This window comes from Mandrillus leucophaeus, unplaced genomic scaffold (assembly GCF_000951045.1).
Source record: "Mandrillus leucophaeus isolate KB7577 unplaced genomic scaffold, Mleu.le_1.0 Scaffold176, whole genome shotgun sequence".
NCBI lineage: Eukaryota > Metazoa > Chordata > Mammalia > Primates > Cercopithecidae > Mandrillus > Mandrillus leucophaeus.
Window position 1 is genome coordinate 689,273 of NW_012101765.1, and position 21,547 is coordinate 710,819.

At 36.1% G+C, this 21,547-nt stretch overlaps 2 protein-coding genes across 4 annotated transcripts in view; one reads left to right on the top strand and one right to left on the bottom strand.

Annotated features, from left to right (window-relative positions):
* CGGBP1 (CGG triplet repeat binding protein 1) overlaps positions 1–21,547 on the bottom strand; it is a 94,576-nt gene that overhangs the window by 24,219 nt on the left and 48,810 nt on the right. The window lies entirely within an intron of this gene.
* Positions 1–21,547, top strand: part of LOC105537617 (zinc finger protein 292-like) — a 76,977-nt gene that overhangs the window by 17,133 nt on the left and 38,297 nt on the right. The window contains exon 2 of the mRNA XM_011977276.1: positions 9,885–10,030. The gene's annotated coding sequence lies outside the window, so the exon portion shown is untranslated. The remainder of the gene's footprint in view (positions 1–9,884; positions 10,031–21,547) is intronic.

Consider the following 21,547-nt stretch of genomic DNA (forward strand, 5'->3'; position numbering starts at 1 on the left):
TTGGTCAGGCTGGTCTCGAACCCCTGACCTCGTGATCCACCCACCTCGGCCTCCCAAAGTGCTGGGATTACAGGCGTGAGCCACCGCGCCCGGCCCTATTATAGACTTTCTATCTGTCTTTTAAAAAGCAAGCTTTTGCCATATTGCCATAGTTGGATCTCCAGTCTGGTTCACTCTTGACATTTCCATCCCATCGTTACCTTCTGTCCCGCAGTTAGGTACATTTGTAAACAGTCACCCTTCCTTTGAGTAACATCTATATTCTTTTTTTTTCCTCTAATTTCATCTATAAGTACAGTTACTTCCGACATATATCTTCTTTTTCTTTTTTGATACCTGTCTAGTCTAGCCTCTAAGAGTAAACTCTTATTCCTAAGGAAGTCCCTCTTCTAACTTAATCAGTATGCCCTCCTTTTATTTTTCTTTAATTCTTCCACTGTTGATTGTGAGTGCGTCATCTGTTTTTTTTTTTTTTTTTTTTAAACAAATTTAGTTCTTGAAACTGAGCAAACCTCATCCTACAGTTGGTGTTTGTTCATCCCTTATTTTAATCTGATCTTCATGTACTTCTTCTGCATATATTTTGGGGTTCCCTTGTCCATGCACCAATTTTAATATTTATGAAGGAAGCATTTAATAGACTGCTCTAAGCTCTGATTTTTGAATCAAATGAAAAGTTGGCAGGGGTCAAAATTCATCAAAAGCCTTTAAAATGACCTACTATTTATAAGAGGAAATTTGGATCTTTAGGCAGATACCTAAGCTGCCACATGGAGGACTCTGACCTGCCTCAAACCTGGTGGAAGTAGACAGCTCAAGAGGGATATGAGAACCAGACCAATACATTAACCTTGGCCAGGAGCTGATAGACTCTTACTGGTATTGTTGATTTTACTTCCATGGGGTAAAAGAATTTTAGGGAAGGAGGAAAATCATCCTTTCACTGGTATTTTTTGAGATGGAGTAAGTTCTTATTTTATAAACAGGAATGTAGAGGAAAAGAGAAAAAGTTTGCCCCAAACTTACCATGTCCAGAATTTAGGAAGAGGATAAAAATACAAGAATCAGAATAGAGGAGGAGGATTCTGAATGAATTTTTGTTGTTTAGCCTTCTCTACTCATCTCTCTTTCACGCACCAATATAGGCAGTCTGTTTTCCATTTCTTTGCCGTGGCTTATAAAATGTTGGTTGCTACAAAAAAGAGAAGAAGTTACAGACTTAAATTTTTATGGGGAATCATTGTTCTTCATTTAATTTATGAAATATACCTATGAAAAAACTTGCATTTGTGGGAATGTCAGAAAAATTATACTGCTTCTGAGATAGGGATACCTTTTCAAAATAACACATAGGAAAGAAATGAAACATGCTGTAATACTATTTTTATGTAAACTAACAGAATGCAATTTAACAGAATATTTTAAAAAACTGAAGAAGTCACAACTGATTTTAAATATTAATGTCAAATGTCTTGGTTCAAAGAGTTATTTACTGTGTGTTTAATGGAAATCATTTCTGAAAACCAAGGTTTTTTTTTAGTGTAGAAGTAATTTTGTATACTCTGTGTTGTAGCTTCACCGTATTTCATGAGTCACCAAAGCCCCCTGTTTTGTATATATATTGAATTTTAGGTGACTATTGTGAATGTAAATAAAACTACTTCATAGGCTGAATTCGTTTGTAAAATTTCTTTGTATTTGATATAAAACATGCTTAATATGCTAATTCTGGAATCCCTATATTAGCAAGTATAATACTTATTACATTTGAAACTTTTGTGAGTATCTGACTGATTTCTTTGTTAAACTAGTTAGTAGGGTTCTGATACATATTCTTTCCTCTTGGATGGAATTAATTCCTATAACATTATTTAATTTCATTCCTTCTTGTGCATGTTCATTATCTTCTATTAAATTAGCTGGTGTGAATGAAGGGGGTAGACCCTCTGCTTTGCATAGAAAAATAAAACTACTTCATTTTATTTTTGAAATTTCTAACAAGGTGAATGATTTTCAAATTAGTAACTAACTGTGGTTAAAAGTATTAAAGCCCAAAACAGGTAGGGAAAGCTGATAGGGTATTTTAAATAAGTTTAAATCTCATCCCAGGATATGGGGGAGGGGTGGGACAGGAAACACTTCATTTAAGATTTGAAGATACAAATAACTGAAGACATGCTGTTAGTCTAAATATGGGGAAATATTGTTTTTCAAAAAGGTAGGTTATGGGAACAGATGACCACTAAAAGTAATATAATGTTGAGCAAAATTATTGATGGTTAGAAAGGGAGCTCTTCATTTCTAGCCATCACTATGGGTTCATTAAATCAGGTCATTCCAAATTTTTGTTTCTACTTTAAAAAAATGGATTACTGGTAATGGATATGAGAGAGATGACAGACTCAGCATATATGGATTTCAGCATGGTTTTGTATACAAAATTTCTCATGGTATTCTTATAGATAGATAGGGAGATGGGGGATGGATTAGTATTAGTAACTGACTTAACACTCTTGCCTAAAGAATACTGAGTAATGGTTCTAAGGTTAGCTAAGGAACTGAACTTGGTACTATTATAAATATCTCTGTGTGAATTTTTTTTGTATACAACTTTTATGATAAAATAAAAAACTAACTTTTCAGATTTATAGGTGCCACAAACTGGGAGGAAATGCTAATGTATTGGCTAAAAAGGCAGTGTTGAAGGTTTGGGCTGAAACTTAAGAATGGGAAAAGTGAGAGGATTAACGTACAGTTATACCGTAAAAAATCAACTATAAAAAGTTATGGGATCTATATGAAAAAGTATTTTTGCTGAGTCAACCTAAAGGAACTGCAAACTAAATTAATATTATCATAGAGTCAAAAACAGGGAGATGATAGTCCAACTAATTCTGACTAGAGTTAACTGAAGTCTTATGTTACATTTTGGGAGCTTTATTTAAGAGGAACATGCACATTTTGGAGCACAGACAGATATGCTAATGAGAACTGGAAATTTTGTAGACTATGGAGAAATAGTTAAAATGATGAAAGGATAGCAGATATTTAATCTAGGCAGAGACTATAATAAAGATGTATCTGATAGCTGCCTTATAATATTTGATGGGATATTGCATGTTTTATTTACATAATTTTAAAACTTCAAACTAGAACTGATAGATGGATGTCACATCTATCTGTTTTTGCTTCATAATGAAGAATCCTCTAATAAAGATGTCTGTAAAGTTAAGTAAATTGTCATTTGAGATGGTGCATTCCCCATCAGTAACAGTATTCATGTTGGTTAACTCTCTGGGAGTGATACTGTAATGGGTATTTTTGCTCTGGTTGGTAGGTTGGACTAGATAATCTTCAAGATTCCTTTTAACAGTATGATTGTATGGAATATTAATATTTTAGAGAGATGTTTACTCCATTTTCCATTTTGAAAAGGTTTTGTCTTATTACATTTACAGAACCTATCAAATACATTAATGTCGTATAAATACCAGCTTTTAAGGAGTAGTGAGTTGAACAGTATGCTTTACTAAGCCCCCAAAAGTACCAGGTTTTAGTTGCTTGCTACTGTAGATTATGTTCTTTGCAGATTTCCAACAACTTTTAACTTGGAATGTATTTCTAAACCATTTTGGTGTTTTTTTTTTTTTTTTTTTTTTTTAAACATGACTTTTAGATTTCCATTACATGATTATCCTGATAGAAAAGGTCAAATTGACAAGTGACTCTCTTTTTTCCAAACAATTTATCTTTTTCATTCTCCAGGGAGAATTGTAAAAACAGTGAGTCTTCAGGTATCTGTTCAGGCATGTAGCATTTTATTTATATTGCCGTATGTAGGATATGCTTCGTTTGTCAGATGAGTATCGAACTAAATAGCTGAAACTCAGCAGTCGTTTTCAGATTTTATTTAGGAGTGATCTGTTTGCTTGCTAAAAGTGAGTAAAATTTGTTGTAATTAATCATACTTGGAAACAAATAATGAACCAGTTCTTAATGATGTAATGAAATTGTCACTAAAGCAAGCTTGATTTTGTCATTTTCTTTTCTTAAAACAAGGTGTACTAGTAATGGTGCACTTTATATCCGTACCATTTTTATATCTGATAGCTCTTGTTTGTTACATGCCAGAAATTATCGTATATTTTAATATATGTCTTACGTAAATTTTCAGTAGGCCTGTGATTAAAGTGATATTAAATTCATTTTATAGGTAATTTAGAATAGAAGTTTAATGACTTTGCTAAGGTTACCAGCTAATGAGTGACAGAGCTGGAATTCAAACCTAGGTCTGTCTGCTTCCAAAGCCTATACTCTGTCCATTCTGCTGCCAATTTACCTGCTTTGTTTTTCCATCTGACTCTTGAAATAATACCTACAGGCAAGGGCAAATCTTGAGGTGCAAATAGGCAATAAAGTAGAAAAAGTAAATGTAGAAATCTGCTTATGTTATCAAATAACATCCAGAAAATCTATAACAACATTGAAATTTGAGGGAAAAGGATGAACAGATAGATTTGTTTTTAAAATTTTTAAAACTGAACTAATTTTAGACTTACAGAATACAGTACAGCTATCAAGAACGGGAGAGTAACATTGGTACAATAGTCACAAAATTGTAGACCTTTTCAAATTTTTCCACTAATGTTCTTTTCCAATTCCAGGATGTTATCCATGATCTCACATTGTATTTAGTTGTTTCTCCTTAGTCCCTTCCAAACAGTTCCTCAGTCTTTCCTTGCCTTTGCTTGCCATTTTTGAAGAACACTGATCAGTTATTAATATTTTTTAGAATATCCCTCACTTTGGGTTTGTCTGATGTTTTCTTGTGACTGGAATCAGTCTGTGCATTTTTGGCAGAAGTACCACAAAAGTGGCATTGTGTCTTTCTCAATGTATTGTTAGGAAGAGATTCATGATAATAGTGTATTTTATTATATAGTTCACAGGTGATATTTACCTTGATGGCTTTAAGTTTATGTTTGTGAGGATTTTCCACTCTAATGTTACTGTCTATGTATCTGTTGATAAATGTCTTGGGGGAGATACTTTAAGACTGCAAATCCTGCTTCTCCTCAAACTTTCACTCACTATTAACATCAATGCATGGATGTTGTCTGCAACATTTGTCATTGTGGTGTCTGCCTAGTGGTGCTTCTCTGTCTTTTTCCTTCTTTCACTGTAGGAAACAGCTGTTTCATTGCTAACATTTATTATTTGTATATGTATGGACTTACATATATTTTATTGTATGGATTAAAGTCCAATGCTATCATTATTTTGTTGTTCAAGTTGTGCCAGCTTTAGCCTTTTGGAGCTCCTTCAGGTTGACTCCCATATTCTCATATCCTGTTGTTATTCACAGCATTTCTCTACTTTCTGGGAACACAAGATGTTCCAGGCTCATCTTGTGTTTTCCCTATCCCAGCTCTGGAATCAACTGCTTTATTCATTTTATTGGAGAATGGTGTTTAGAGACCAAGATTTGGGCACTAAGTGTGTTACTGTTACTGTAGAGTCATTGCTTCTAGGATCTCTCAATGGATAGCTAAGAAATATTTTTATATATACAACTACATTACATATGAATAACATAAGCATACTCAAGGGGGTAAGACTAACCTAATGTGTTTTAAAACATTTTAGGTATTTAGAAAATTAGCAAACTTATCAGTGCACAGATTGTATTAGTCTGTGTTCAACACATTCCTACAGGTGTGTATCACAGCCATTCTTTGACGCTCCTAAAATGGAGGGTCATTGTGACATGTCTTCTGGTTTGTTAATTTTTTTTTTTTTTTTTTTTTAAAGACAGTCTCACTTTGTCGCCAGGCTGGAGTGCAGTGGCACGATCTCGGCTCACTGCAACGTCTGCCTTCCAGTTCAAGCGATTCTCCTGCCTTAGCCTCCCAAGTAGCTAGGACTACCGGCGCGTGCCACCACGCCCAGCTAATTTTTATATTTTTAGTAGAGACAGGGTTTCACCATGTTGGCTAGGAGGGTCTCGATCTCTTGACCTTGTGATCCGCCCACCTCGGCCTCCCATAGTGTTGGGATTACAGGCGTGAGCCACTGTGCCTGGCTTGTTAATCAGTTTTTAAAAGTGACTGGGTTCGCTGTAAACAAATGATGAACTTAATATTAGTGAACAGCTTGACTGACACCTATGAACTGTGAGGTGTTTGAGGTAAGGAAGTTGATGACAATGGGAGTCTTCAGGGAGGAGAGAATAACAGGGATGTGAATAGCCAACTAATAGAAATAAAGACATGCTTGATACTGTGTTAATGATCTAGTCTGTTAATATGGGTTTAGATATGAAGATCATTGTTTGCTCAGTGACAAACTAATGTTTGGTAGTTTTCTTTGTCATATTACAAAAAGGAGAGGTCAATTAAGAAACAGATACCGATATTTTAGTTGATCACTTTATATGTTTAAATAGTTGTGTATTACTTAGGCTGCCATAAGAAAATGCTGGGTGGCTTAAACAACATAAATTTATTTTCTCACAGTTCTGGAGACTGGAAGTCCCAGATCAGGATGGCAGATGGTCATGTTCTGGTGAGGGCTCTTTTCATGGCTTGCAGATGACCTGTTCTTGCTGTATGCTCACATGGCCATTCTTTGGTGAATGTGCATAGAGAAAGAGAGAGGTCTTTCTGCCTCCTCCTTTTCTTCCCTCCCCTTCCTCACTCCTCCTCATGCCTCTCACTCTTCCTCACTCCTCCTCCCTCTTCTTCCTCACTCTTCCTCCTCCTCACCACCAATTCTACTGGAATAGGATTTCACCTTTATGACCTCATTTAAACTTAATTACTTCCTCAAAGCCCTATCTTCAAATACAGTCCCATTGAGGGTTAGGGCTTCAACAAATGAATTTTAGGAGGACAAAATTCAGTCCTTAACAATTTAGATGATGTATTTTAGGGTTCCTAAATGATTTAATGTAATTTTAACTTAATAGTTTTATATTAAGTTTACATTTTGACAGTTTTGGCTGACAAGTCTTCTCTCATTCTCACATTAATTTACCTTGGTCAATTAAGATATGACATTTTATAGTATATACTATATCCCATTTAGAGCAGAGTATATGCTCTTGAAAGTGCTGCCGGATTATTAGAATAGTCTAACATCTTTCTTTGGCATCAGCTCTGTCCTCTTCAACTCCCTTTATATCATAGCATGCATCTGGCCTTGGCTACTGCTTCTGTCAGCAGTATTCCTATAATTTCTGTAAATATTCACTACAGTAATGTTTGTTATGCTCTTCAAAATAAGAAAAGGGCTTCCACAATCCATAAAGATTGCTGGCCTTAATCTTCCGCTTCTTAGACGATTTTCTTTAAAAGGTTAGAACTGTAGTAAGAGTGGGTTTTTAAGATCTTGGAAAACACTATTCTTATATGTTTGCAGCAGCTTCAGCGTTATCCTGGCCACCATTATGTTAATGGCAATCTACTAGAATACCAAAAAAGAAAGAAAGTGAAAGATGTGCTTACTGCCTTGTGGCCTGGTAGAACACACAGATTAGCTGAGTGCCTATGATAGCACTCACAGCACAGGAAAAAAATTTCATTTTAATAGGGCACTGTAATGTACTTATTTTATATATATAGAGAAAATATTTCAAAGAGAAATAGTGTTATAATGAATTACAGTGCCTGACACGACTTTAAACAATGTAAGATGGTATCTAAATTTCAGTTGATTTTGTTTATGTCCCTTTCAGGGTATTGTGGCAAACCTAATGGAGGTGTTGTCCACAAGGACTTGTATTGTGTTAGGTTTGGGCTCAGCTAGACCAGGCAATGCATTGGTAGCTGAATCTGAATGAATGAAGGAAGCTATAATGAGAACAGAACCTGAGAAAGTAGAAAGCTTCTCTTCTAAGGAGATAAACCCAACCCATAAATAGGGAGCAGGTAAGGTTGCAAGTAGACATGGACTGTGAACAAGAAAAATATGAGGCTGTCGGGTACCTATTTTTTATGTGGCACCAGAGTAGGGGTTTGGTAACCAGGGAAAGGCAATAAAGCTAGTCAGGGACTTCAGGGAAGAGCAAATTTAGAGCCAGGTTACCAATGTTTTTTCTAACATTCCTCCTTTTTTCATCTGTACTGATGACACCATAGTTAGTAGTGGTTTTTACTTTCCAGCTAGTGAGAACTGCAAGATCCAGACGAGATACAAGTTCAGAAACAATCTCCTTTAGCTTTCTTTTTTATCTGTATGTGTTCCCAGAAACATTGGAAAGATGTATGAGTACCTGGTATTGCTATTGGGAATTGTCAAGAACTGTGAAGAGTGAGCTTTTATCCAAGTTTGTCTGCCACAGTTTTACAGGTGCTGGCAGAAGACACGAAACTCTTGAGTCAGAGATAATGGACTTTATTAATCATGGCACAGCATGAGTGTTTATGATGGTGCCCCTCGCTACCTCAAGTCTCATACAGTTGACATGGTAGCCCAAGTGGATGCTACACTTAGCAGGTTTTCATCACAGTTGAGGAACCTCAAGTTTAAGGAACCCTAATCTTTTACAATGGTCTGCAAGCATATCTGCCTGAGCTTTGCCCTAGAGGGAGACAGTGTCTTTATTATACTGGATATAAAGTGGTTCTCTGCTCTGGAGGGAGACATCATCTCTGTTTTTCAAGGCTGCTTGCTATAAATATCTTCAAAAAGATAAAGTCAGCTAGGGCTTTTTGAAAAATTGTAGAAATGTGAGAGACCCATGGAAAATTGTCTCCCAGTAGGAAGTGATTAGTGTGAAAAGTCTTTTCGGCTCTGACTGTTCTTGCCTTTTGTATTCTAGTTTTCTTAGCTTATATATCAGGAGTCAGCAAACTTTTTTCTGTAAAAGGACAGACATTAAATATTTAAGGCTTTGTAAGCCATAGTCTTTCTGTCACAACTACTGAACTCAGTTGTTGTAGCAGGAAAGCAGCCATAGACAAACATAAATGGATAAACCTGGTTGTGTTCCAATAAAACCTTATTTGTAGATATTGAAATTTGAATTTCATGTAATTTTCACATATCACAAAGTGATTTGTTTTTCCAGCCACTTAAAAATGTAAAATCACTTTTACCTCGTGGATGTACAAAAACAGGTGGCAGGCCAAATCTCGCCTGAAGGCAGTAGTTTTAGATGATGAATTTTGTTAATATAATATATTGTTTTAATATAGCATTCTTGCAACATAGCAATTGATGTTTCTAAAATGTTTTCTCATAAATTACCCCAATTTGGCTTCAGAGAGCATTTCATCTCCATTTTATAGTAAGGAAACTAATGCATTGAGAAGTAAGATGACCTGTTGACCTACCCAGATTAATAAAACTAATTAAGTGACAGAGCCGAGACTGACTGTATTCTGGACTCTTCCCCATAATATGGTACAGGTTAAATATTCATAATCAGAGTATCATGTCATATATCTTTTGTTGCTGGAATATTCATTTATTGCCAGAATGCTTAGAGCCTTATAATAATGATAATGATAATGATAATGCATGATCATTTCTAATTTTATTACTATATTCTACTCGCTAGCTATTTTAATATTGAATATTATTTTCACTAAAGCTGGACATGGGAGATAAAGGGCATTAGTTAACAAAATTTGGTAAAAAAAATGGCAGTTGAATAGTACAGACATTCATACACTATATTTTACATCTTTTCAAAGATAATAATTGATTTTATTTTCAGATATATGTCATGAAAATAAACAGTATAGAAGATCCCTCCCTCCAGTCACCTGTGTTCCTGCTGAACTAATATTTTAATTTATCCAGTAACTTTTATGCAAATTTTTAACCTCGAGATGTTGAGAACATTTTCTATAGTAATATCTGGATTGCTTCCCTGTCAGGTGGTTGAAGATTATGCTGGAAGATGGCAGGTCCCTTTGCCACAGCTTCAGGTTCTTCAGACTGCACTTTGTTGTTTTACAACAGCCAGTGCATCATTCCCAGATGAATGTGAGCACGTACAATATGTTTTGAGTAGCCTTGCTGTGTAAGTACTTTTTACTTCTTATAAATGCATTATTTTTCTTGATGTGTTTGAGAATTTGTTTTTGATAATTTCTTCTGAAGAAGAAACCTTTCCTAAATTATCCCCGCAAAAAGTAATGTTTATTTTTTCACTTAAGTATTCAGGTTTAATTTTGAACATGTAACCATAATTTTACTGTAAGTTTTAATAGTGAAATGGAATTTTGATTTACAGATTCCTCTGGTTGCTACAAGCACTTTACTTTTCTTTTTAATTCTCCATATTGCCTTGGGAAGCTCTAATGGTAAGTCCCAGAATACAGCAGTTTAGGCTATGATAGATAGTGAACAGAGAGAGCTTACATCAGGCCAGGAGGAGGTTAGGAAAATCCTGTTTGTTTGTTTTGTTGTTGTTCTTTCTTTTTTTTCTTTTTGAGACGGAGTCTCGCTCTGTCACCCAGGCTGGAGTGCAATGGCACGATCTCTGCTCACTGCAAGCTCCGCCTCCCAGGTTCACGCCATTCTCCTGCCTCAGCCTCCTGAGTAGCTGGGACTACAGGCGCCGCCACCACGCCCGGCTTTTTTGTGTTTTTAGTAGAGGCGGGGTTTCACCGTGTTAACCAGGATGGTCTCGATCTCCTGACCTCGTGATCCACTCGCCTCGGCCTCCCAGAGTGCTGGGATTACAGGCGTGAACCACTGTGCCCGGACCATTGTTTTGTTTTTTTGAGACAGAGTCTCTCTGTCACCCAGGCCAGAGTGCAGTGGTGTGATCTTGGTTCACTGCAACCTCTGCCTCCCAGGTTCAAGTGATTCTTATGCCTCAGCCCCAGAGTACTTGGGACCACAGGTGTGCACCACTACGCCCAGATAGTTTTTGTATTTTTAGTGGAGATGGGGTTTCACCATGTTGGCCAGGCTGGTCTTGAACTCCTGACAGGTGATCTGCCCACCTCGGCCTTCCAAAGTGCTGGGATTATAGGCGTGAGCCACCACTCCCGGCTGAAAATCCTGGTTTTTAAAAAATGCTTACAGAGAACTTCAAATTAAAGATTAAAAACTGAACATTTGTGATTATCCCTTCTGCCCTCCTAAGAACCCACTAAAACTATAGTAAAGAAGTAAAAGAGAGAAGAGAATGAAAATAAATAGAGAAAGATTATCAGTGAATGAATTATTTCTACAGTTTTCTGGGGGACAGAAAGCAGATAGAGGAATGGTCATTGAAACACAGCAGAGCAAGTCACAGTTTCATCTGTTATTTATTTATACCTCAAATTGTACTCACACCACAACAGTGGCTTATAAAATCACTTATCATTACAAATTGCAATAGAAAGTGTCAAGAGTATGTCTCATAGGATAAGTATTATTATGTGAAACATTTATTTTGAGGAGGATGCAGATAAAGAAATTAATTACAATTTTTTTATTTAGTTCAATCACCTCACGTTGGGGTGGGGAAACAGCATTAGAGGTTGAGTATCCCTAATCTGATAATCCAAAATCTGACATCTAAAATGCTCCAAAATTCACAACTCTTTGAGTGCTGACATGATACTCAAAGGAAATGCTCATTGGAACATTACAGATTTCAGATTTCTGGATTAGGGATGCTCAATCAGTAAGTATAAATATAAATACTACGAAATCCAAAACCTGAAACACTTCTAATTCTGAGCATTTCAGATAAGGGATACTCAGCCTATACTACTTTTTGATTTCCTCTACATAAATTAACCCTGGAACAATGACCTTTGCGTTCTGGCATTTACAGATTGCTCATTGAGGCTGCTAATTCCTTAATTACTCTAAAGAAAAATTCATCAGCCAAGAAACTCCAGACTCATGCTCATAGGGCTCCCAATTATTTATATATGGCCTGATTTTTACATATTAATATCTAAGAATCATCAGATATTCAAAAATGCCTTCAGTATGAAAAAATGCAATGAAAAAGTGAAAAATAATTTTGAAACAGTGTTAATGTTGAAAATAAAAATGAAATATAAAATCTATAATTAGCATTTCTAGAGAGAATTGAGAAGTTATGTGCAACATTAAAATCATCAATATCATGCTGTGTGAAAGGAATAATAAGATATGAAAAATGAATTTGAAATTAAGAAAATATGATGGTTAAAATTTAAAGTTCTGTAGGAAAGTTGGAATATGTAAAGCTGAAGAAGAAATCCAGAATATAAAACAAAACCAAAGAGAAACTTAAATGTGTGCGTGTACATTGTGCCTCTTTAAAAATTGATTTGTATATATTTAAAATTGTAGGATGGAAGGAGAGTTTAGAATGTATTATTTAGATTTGTAAGAGTGAGGCAGTTAAAAAAAAAAACCTTTATGGATGGATGGATGGATGGATGGATGGATGGAGTCTGGCTCTGTTGCCCAGGCTAGAGTGCAGTGGCATGATCTTGGCTCACTGCAGCCTCCTCCTCCTGGGTTTAAGCAATTCTCCTTCGTCAGCCTCCTGAGTAACTGGGATTACAGGCATCCGTCACCATGCCTGGCTAATTTTTTGTATTTTTAGTAGAGATGGAATTTCACCATGTTGGCCAGGCTGGTCTCGAGCTCCTGACCTCAGATGATCTGCCCACCTCAGGCTCCCAAAGTTCTGGGATTACAGGCGTGAGCTACCACGCCTGACCTAAAAAAAAAAAAAACTGTATTAAAAAAATTATATTTATTTTGTGATGCTGGAAGGAATATGTGAATGTATTTGTATTTGAACTTTTTGATTATACCTGACAAATCTTACTCAAGCTTAAGTATTTTAAAAAAAAAAAAAAAAAAAAAAAAAAAAGGCCAGGCGTGGTGGCTCACGCCTGTAATCCCAGCACTTTGGGAGGCCGAGGCGGGTGGGTCACGAGGTCAAGAGATTGAGACCATCCTGGCCAACATGGTGAAACCCTGTCTCTACTAAAAATACAAAAAATTAGCTGGTCGTGGTGGCAAGCGCCTATAATCCCAGCTACTTGGGAGGCTGAGGCAGGAGAATCACTTGAACCCAGGAGGCAGAGGTTGCAGTGAGCTAAGATCACACCATTGCACTCCAGCCTACATATACAGTGTTTATATTTCTACATTAGTGTATAGTCATGTCATAGGCCTTTACATTCATTCACCATTCACTCACTGACTCACCCATAGCGACATCGTTCTTGCAAGCTCCATTCATGGTAAGTGGCCTATACACATAAACAGCTTTTATATTTTACACTGGGGTGTCCAATCTTTTGGCTTCCCTGACCACACTGGAAGAACAAGGATTGTCTTGGCCCATATATAAAATAAGTAACGCTGATGACAGCTCGTAAGCTAAGAAAAAAAAAATTGCAAAAAGATTATGTAATGTTTTAAGAAAGTTCACGAATTTGTGTTGGGCCTCACTGAAAGCCACCTGGGCTGCACGCAGGCTGCAGGTTGGACAAGCTTGTTTTATACTGTATTTTTACTTAGTTTTCTGTGTTTAGACACACAAATACTATTGTTACAGTTGCCTATGGTATTCAGTACAGTAACATGCTATACAGGTTTGTAGCCCAGGTGTGTAGTAGACTATACCATTTAGGTTTGTGGAAGTACATTCAGTGATGTTCACACAAGGACAAAATCATCTAATGATGCATTTCGCAGAACATATCCCCAGCCGTGCTATGTTGGCTGCCCCATCAGAACCATAGAAGTGTTGGAGAGAGAAGTAATTTCCTTAAAGAATTGGTTATGTAGAGAAAAATAATAAACAAAAAAAAAATAACACTACAAAGAAAATGTTTACATTATTTTGCAGATTACCAAAACTGTTTCAGTTATTCTCTGCTGATTTTTGAAGAAAATAAGTATTAAAAGAAATTATTCGTAAGCAAGAAGTATTACTGTTTCAGGCATTTTTTCCCTCTTTCATCTATATAATCTTTGTTAATTTTAGCGTTGTTATGTGAAAATTCTTATAAAACTTTCAAAAGTTCTTTGGTTATATGTCATTTATTGACTTCTCTTGCACTGCCTGCTAGCTGATATGATTTGGCCGTGTCCCCACCCAAGTCTCATTTTGAGTTGTAGCTTCCGTAAACCCCATGTGTCATGGAAGGGTAATTGAATCATGGGGTCAGGTTTTTCCTGTGCTGTTCTCATGATAGTGAATAAGTCTCATGAGATCTGATGGATTTATAAAGGGCAGTTCCCCTGCACACGCTCTCTTGCCTGCCAACATGTAAGACATGCCTTTGTTCCTCCTTCGCCTTCTGCTGTGATTGAGGCCTCCTCAGCCATGTAGAACTGTGAGTCCCATTAAACCCCTCTTTTTCTTCATAAATGACCCAGTCTCGGGTATTTCTTCATAGCAATATGAAAATGGACGAATACACTAGCTTTTCGACTACTGCCCATGTAAAAAATAATGTGTTAAGCAGAAGCAAATCTTATCTAAGATGTTCCATATAAGTCAAAAGAAATATGTTATGTTGATGACTTACTAAATAGTAAGATTTCTTAGAAGGAAAACTTTTTGCATTATTTGTATTTACTTTACAGAGAAGTTAATTATATTTTCCATACCAGAAGAAAAATGGGGAAATAGCAACATGTTAGTTCTACTAAAAGAGTAGTCAATCTACAACAGTATGTTATTTTATTTAAATATTTAATCAAAAAATTTTTCTAACAATTACTGCATAATTATTTATTCTGTAACGCTCTGCTTCTAGGGATAAAAGAGAATATAAGATAGATAAATTCTCGTTCTCAAAGATGTTACAGAGCTAAGAGATATTATATTAAACAAGTAGTTACACTTTTATATAATGGTAGTTAGGAGGGAATTACAGGGTGCAATGAGAGAGGATAACAGGGACTTGACCTGTCTTGGAGGTCAGTGAAAATGTGCTGGGTGAGCTAACTTGCTGTACTCTGAAGGAATGACAGGAATAACTTAGATGAAGGAGCAGAAGAGCCTCTTAGGGATGGCAAACAGAATGTTTAAGGTACCTGGATATTAACAGATTTCAATATATTTATTATCTGTTTTTACAGTTCTTTTGATTTGTATCATGACTTTAAGTTTTTTATTTGCTTGACATATGAAAAAATGAGGAGACTGTCTTTTATATATGTATAACATTTACAAATAAAATATGTTATATGGAAAAATTGTAAGTTACTATATTCTCTGGCAGTATTGTCTGGTATATATGTCCACCTTAGTAAAAGCCTTTATCTACTTTGTAATTATACTTATGTATTGATCTGCCTTCTATCAGCTGGGAGACTTGAAAAATTAGAGTTTTGCTAGTGTTGTCTACAGGGAAGGAAAGTGGATTCTGCTTTTATTTATACCTGAGTGTTATTTCCAATGTTACAGAAATAAAAAGTCATGTGGTGAATTGTCTTAAATCAGCTAATTATAATTCTGTCTACCTTTACCTGGGTTGACCTTCTAAGCTGTATTTTCTAAAGAAACAGAGATTTTGCTTTGTGCATATGGACCTCAAATTCATTCTTTGCAGATAAGAAAACCGAAGCCTGAGAAGTTGGGGGACTTTTGCAAATTGAGTTAATTAAGTTGTTACTGGTTTTTTCCCTCTTGCCTTGTTTTAGATTGGTTAAATACTGGTTCCTAAGTTAAGTTTCACAGGTGGAACAAAGTCAAACACTCTGAAACTAAGTGGACTTTCAGGCAGAAAACATAAACTTTGTAAGTTTTACATAAAAGAAAAGCACATTTTAATGCTGCCTTTACAACCTCCTTTTACCCAACAGGAAGGAAATGTTCATAGATTTCAGCATTCTAGGCAGAGGTGAGTTATAGGACAGCAGGTATTTGCCTGACGGCCACTAGGTCCACAAGAATCACTGGAGGAACTAGTTCAGCTAGTAGTATTTGGTGTGTGCACTGGCAAAGACTAAAAGGTGTATTGGCAAGTTGTCTAAGAGAGAAGACCAAATGTTCTTGTCTTCATGGAGCTAAGTGGGTATAATCAGTCTCTTATTTTGAGTGGCTAGATCATCTTGGACTAGACTACACATGTAATGTTTAGATCACTGATTTTTCTGATTATGTTGCTAAATTGTACTGTATTTCAAACACAGCATTTATGCCTAGCCTAACTTCAGTCTTTACTCTATAATCAAGTTTTACTTGATTGCATTTATAATTTAAGTCTAGGCTTTCAACTAATTTAGGAAATGGCTTGGAAATACAGGAAGAAAGTCTAATTATAAAGGTACATTTGTTTTTTGTGGGGTCTGGGCCCCACAAAAGGTGTTTGTCTTGTAGGGTTCAATGAGTATTGCCCATCTCCACAGCACATGGCACTCTTACTACTTCCTGACTCGTTACATTGACGAACACTTATTCAGCACCTTAACCAATTTTGTATCTACTGTCTTTACTAATCATCTGTGACATGTGAACTTGGTCATTTTAAAGAAAAATCTAGGCCATCTAGCCTTCTATCTCTTTGTCTTCTCTCTCTGAGGAAGAGATGATTATATATATATATTTGAGGCAGTTGGTGGTCTTAATTCTTTTCTCTTACTAAACTTCATGAGATGGTTTTGTTCTTCCCTATTACACTAGAATATTTTTTTTATAGGATTTGTTGTAGCTAAAGTCAATATTAAAAAATTCTTAGTGCATTTGTTTATATTGGCCATCGTTAGAAACTTAGTATTGCATTTGGTCTTAGTTGTGATGAGCATCTTTTCCCCTGTAATTTTGGTCTTCATTGCTCCCTTTATTGATTTTGGAGTAAAGTGGTTGGTATTGTAGTTGTTTTATGGGCAAAGAGATAGATTACTAGTTGGTATATTTGTGTTGGCAGGGATGGAAAGTGATCGGGGAAAAGAAATACCCTGTTCCCACCCACATTACTATATATATCAGAATCTAGAGGACTGTACATGTGTCGTTTTGGAAAATGGTATTTATTGTTTTTCTATTCTGAAGGAAGGAAAGCTTGATAGTTCTCTTGGTCAGTGTGGATATACAAAAATTAGAGCAAAAAGCAGTTGACTACAACCTACTATTAGGAAGATCTTTATTCTTTAAAAGTTATTCTTTAAAGGATGTATATAGTCATTATGAATGGTGTAAGTACGTTTGAATTTTTTTATTTTGAATGGCTTAATCTTGTACTAAGTCAGATCATTTAAAAACTATATATCTGAACTTTTTTTTTTAACTTCCTTCCCACTAATATTTTTGGTTTATAGAACTACAATATTATACTGGCAGCTTTTACTGTGGAATGAAGAAAAAAGAAAAAAAATTACATGAATGCTTCTGTAATTATAAAATTGACAAAATTTTGCTCACTGCTTCTTACAAAGAAAACTTATGAGAAACTATCCCAGGATTAAGGCGCTGGAAGAATTTCTTCCAAGTTTGCTATATAAGAAGCAATGAACAGAATTATAGAATTCAAAATATTTAAGCAAAGCATATATTTTTAGTAATTTATTGGTTGAAGCTTATTAGCTATAGTTTTCTTAAACTATGGTACCTTGAAAAGGTTTTCCCTTTTAATTTTGGAATTGAGGTTAATAAACAATTTGCTCCTTGTTTTGTAGGGAATGATTTTCGATGAATTCACTTTTGTTTCCTTTTTTAGTTTTTCCCCCTATGAATAGGACTATCAATATGTTAAAGAGAACCAATACTAGCTTTTCTCCTGTGGAGCACAGTGATAAGCACATTTTTTCAAGGACGTGTTTAGGATAGAAAGGGGTGGGGAGAAGGGAAGAGACAGGAATGTGAATGTATTATGTACTAAGAGAAGTGACAGGGATCACCCCCTCCTTTAGCCCTTTGCTGTTTTTTCCTCTTTGTTTTCTGCATCCTCAAGGTGTGCATGCAACATCAGTCTCTCTTCATAAAATGCTGTCATAGTTTTGTAGACATTTCACATTAGCTTCTTTTGCAAGAACCAGGTCTGCTTCATCTATCTTTCCATTTCATTAAAAACATAAATCGCCACAGGAATCTGTTGCCCCAATAATCTTTTCTGGTTCTAGTCTTATCTCAAAGCCCCGAGCGATAACATTGCTCTGTTCTCTTTTTTGGACTTGGTACTGTCAGCACAGTTTGAGAAATTGGATTTCCTTGCTACTTTCTGACTTCTCCCCAGGTTTGTTATTTTAACCCTCCTTCATCATCTTAAACTTTTTTGTAAACTAAGAAATGAGCTAAAGGCAATCCAAGTTTTTCTCAGATTCCCAAGTATTGTGCTCCTCAGAAAAGCCTTTCCACATCAGTAGATACTCCATTTGCCCCTTAACTACATGCGTGTCTAGTACCTTCTACACAATGTACTCTTCATTCTCTGACGAACTGTCAGCTGTGTGCTTGGTTTTCTTTCCCATGTTGCATTGTTCCACCTGAAGGACTAAGGCCACTGCATCCCAGATACCCCCAGTTTGTTCTTTCCCTCTGGGCTATCAGTAGTGGCCTCCCCTCCTGGGTCTAGGGCTTGGCAGACTGACCTTCATTTTCTTTTTGATTAAGATATATTTCAGTCAAGATTCAGTTAGGTAAATGTAAACCATGCTAGATAATTCAGTAGAAGGAACTTACTCATAGAATCACTTTTAAAGGTGTTAGATGATCTGAGAGAATAGACAGGAGATGGCGAACCTGGACAATGGCAATTGTGGCAAGTTGCTGTTAGCTCTAGAAATGGAGGGACAAAGGAAAAAGAAAGTATTACTAGAGCCCACAGACAGGAGATAGCTGATGAGACGAAGCAGCACTGATTTGTGTGAGAGGGTACCTCTGAAGAGATATAACTACTGCTATAGAGGATCCTAAAGCTGAGGGGTTAGGGGAGAAAGACCCTCGTTTCTCCTTCCTCCTGACTTCTGATTTCTACCGCTGACTCCCTTTAGCCAAACCTAACCAGAACCCAAAGACCTTTGTTTTGAAAGAGATTTCCACTGATTATTGAATTTTACATTGGCAGTTTTTTTTTCTTCCCATACTTTAAGTCCATCCAGTGTCTTCTGGCCACATTTTCTTGTGATGAAAAATCTGCTTTTTATCTGGTTCCCTGAATATAACGTACACTTTTAGGGGCTTGCTTTTAAGATTTCATCTTTATCACTTTTCATTTTTAATTTTTGAGTAGGTAATACATGTTCATGGTTCAAAATGCAAAAAGTATAGAGTGTACAATGAGATACCCTTGCCATTTACATCTACCTGTCCCCTAGTTTCCTAGTTTCCGTTTCTGTAGCCATCCAGTGTACTTATTTTCATGAATTTTCCTTTCAGATATATAATGCATATATAAGAAAAAAAACCCCATATTCTCAATTTAGACAAATGCTAATATACTACACACACAGTTTTGTATCTCCGTTTTTCACTTAGATATCTTTCCCCATCAGCATATAAGAACACTGGTCATCACATTGGCTGTAGAGTATTTCACTCTTACGTGTATATCAAAATGTAATTAACCAGCCCCTTACTAATAGATACTTAGTTTTTGTTTCAATCTTTTGCTGTTACCAACAACTGTTTAATGAATTACATGTATGAGCGGAATATGTACAAGAGTATTTGTATATCCTAGATGTATCCGAGGAGTAGAGTTAATTGCTTGATGAAAGAGTATAATTTATCAGTTATCATACATTTATACAAAGAATATAATTTGTCACTTTGGTAGATACTGCCAAATTTCCTCTGTAAAGATTGAACCGGTTTACATTTTTGCCAGCAATGTAAGAGAGTAACAATTTTCTCACACCTTTGTTAACAGTGTTTTTTTTGTTTTTGTTTTTTGTTTTTTAATAATGGGAGACTTTAACACCCCACTGTCAATATTAGACAGATCAATGAGACAGAAGGTTAACAAGGATATCCAGGACTTGAACTCAGCTCTGCACCAAGCAGACCTAACAGACATCTACAGAACTCTCCACCCCAAATTGACAAAATATACATTCTTCCAGCATCACATCACACTTATTCCAAAATTGACCACATAGTTGGAAGTAAAGCACTCCTCAGCAAATGTAAAAGAACAGAAATCACTATACTGTCTCTCAGACAACAGTGAAATCAAATTAGAACTCAGGATTAAGAAACTCACTCAAACCGCTCAACTACATGGAAACTGAACAACCTGCTCCTGAATGACTACTGGGTACATAACAAAATGAAGGCAGAAATAAAGATGTTCTTTGAAACCAATGAGAACAAAGACACAACATACCAGAATCTCTGGGACACATTTAAAGCAATGTGTAGAGGGAAATTTATAGCACTAAATGCCCACAAGAGAAAGCAAGAAAGATCTAAAATTGACACCCCAACATCACAATTAAAAGAACTAGAGAAGCAAGAGCAAACACGTTCAAAAGCTAGCAGAAGGCAAGAAATAACTAAGATCAGAGCAGAACTGGAGGAGATAGAGACATAAAAAATCCCTCAAAAAATCAATGAATCCAGGAGCTGGTTTTTTGAAAAGATCAACAAAATTGACAGACCGCTAGCAAGACTAATAAGAAAAGAGAGAAGAATAAAATAAACGCAATAAAAAATGATAAAGGGGATATCACCACCGATCCCACAGAAATACAAACTACCATCGGAGAATACTATAACCACCTCTATGCAAATAAACTAGAAAATCTAGAAGAAATGGATAAATTCCTGGACACATACACCCTCCCAAGGCTAAGACAGGAAGAAGCTGAATCCCTGAATACACCAAAAACAGGCTCTGAAATTGAGGCAATAATTAACAGCCTACCAACCAAAAAGAGTTCAGGACCAGACGGATTCACAGCCGAATTCTACCAGAGGTACAAAGAGGAGCTGGTACCATTCCTTCTGAAACTATTCCAATCACCAGAAAAAGAGGGAATCCTCCCTAACTCTTTTTATGAGGCCAGCATCATCCTGATACCAAAGCCTGGCAGAGACAAAAAGAGAATTTTACACCAATATCCCTGATGAACACTGATGCAAAAATCCTCAATAAAATACCAGCAAACCGAATCCAGCAGCACATCAAAAAGCTTATCCACCACAATCAAGTTGGCTTTATCCCTGGGATGCGAGGCTTGTTCACCATAAGCAAATCAATAAACTTAATCCATCATATAAACAGAACCAAAGACAAAAACCACATGATTATCTCAATAGATGCAGAAAAGGCCTTTTACAAAATTCAACAGCCTTTCATGCTAAAAACTCTCAATAAACTAGATATTGATGAAACCTGTCTCAAAATAATAAGAGCTATTTATCACAAACCCACAGCCATTATCATACTGAATGGGCAAAGACTGGAAGCATTCCCTTTGAAAACTGGCACAAGACAGGGATACCTTCTCTCACCACTCCTATTCATCATAGTGTTGGAAGATCTGGCCAGGGCAATAAGGCAAGAGAAAGAAAGAAAGCGTATTCAATTAGGAAAAGAAGTCAAATTGTCCCTGTTTGCAGATGACATGATTGTATATTTAGAAAACCCCATCGTCTCAGCCCCAAATCTCCTTAAGCTGATAAGCAACT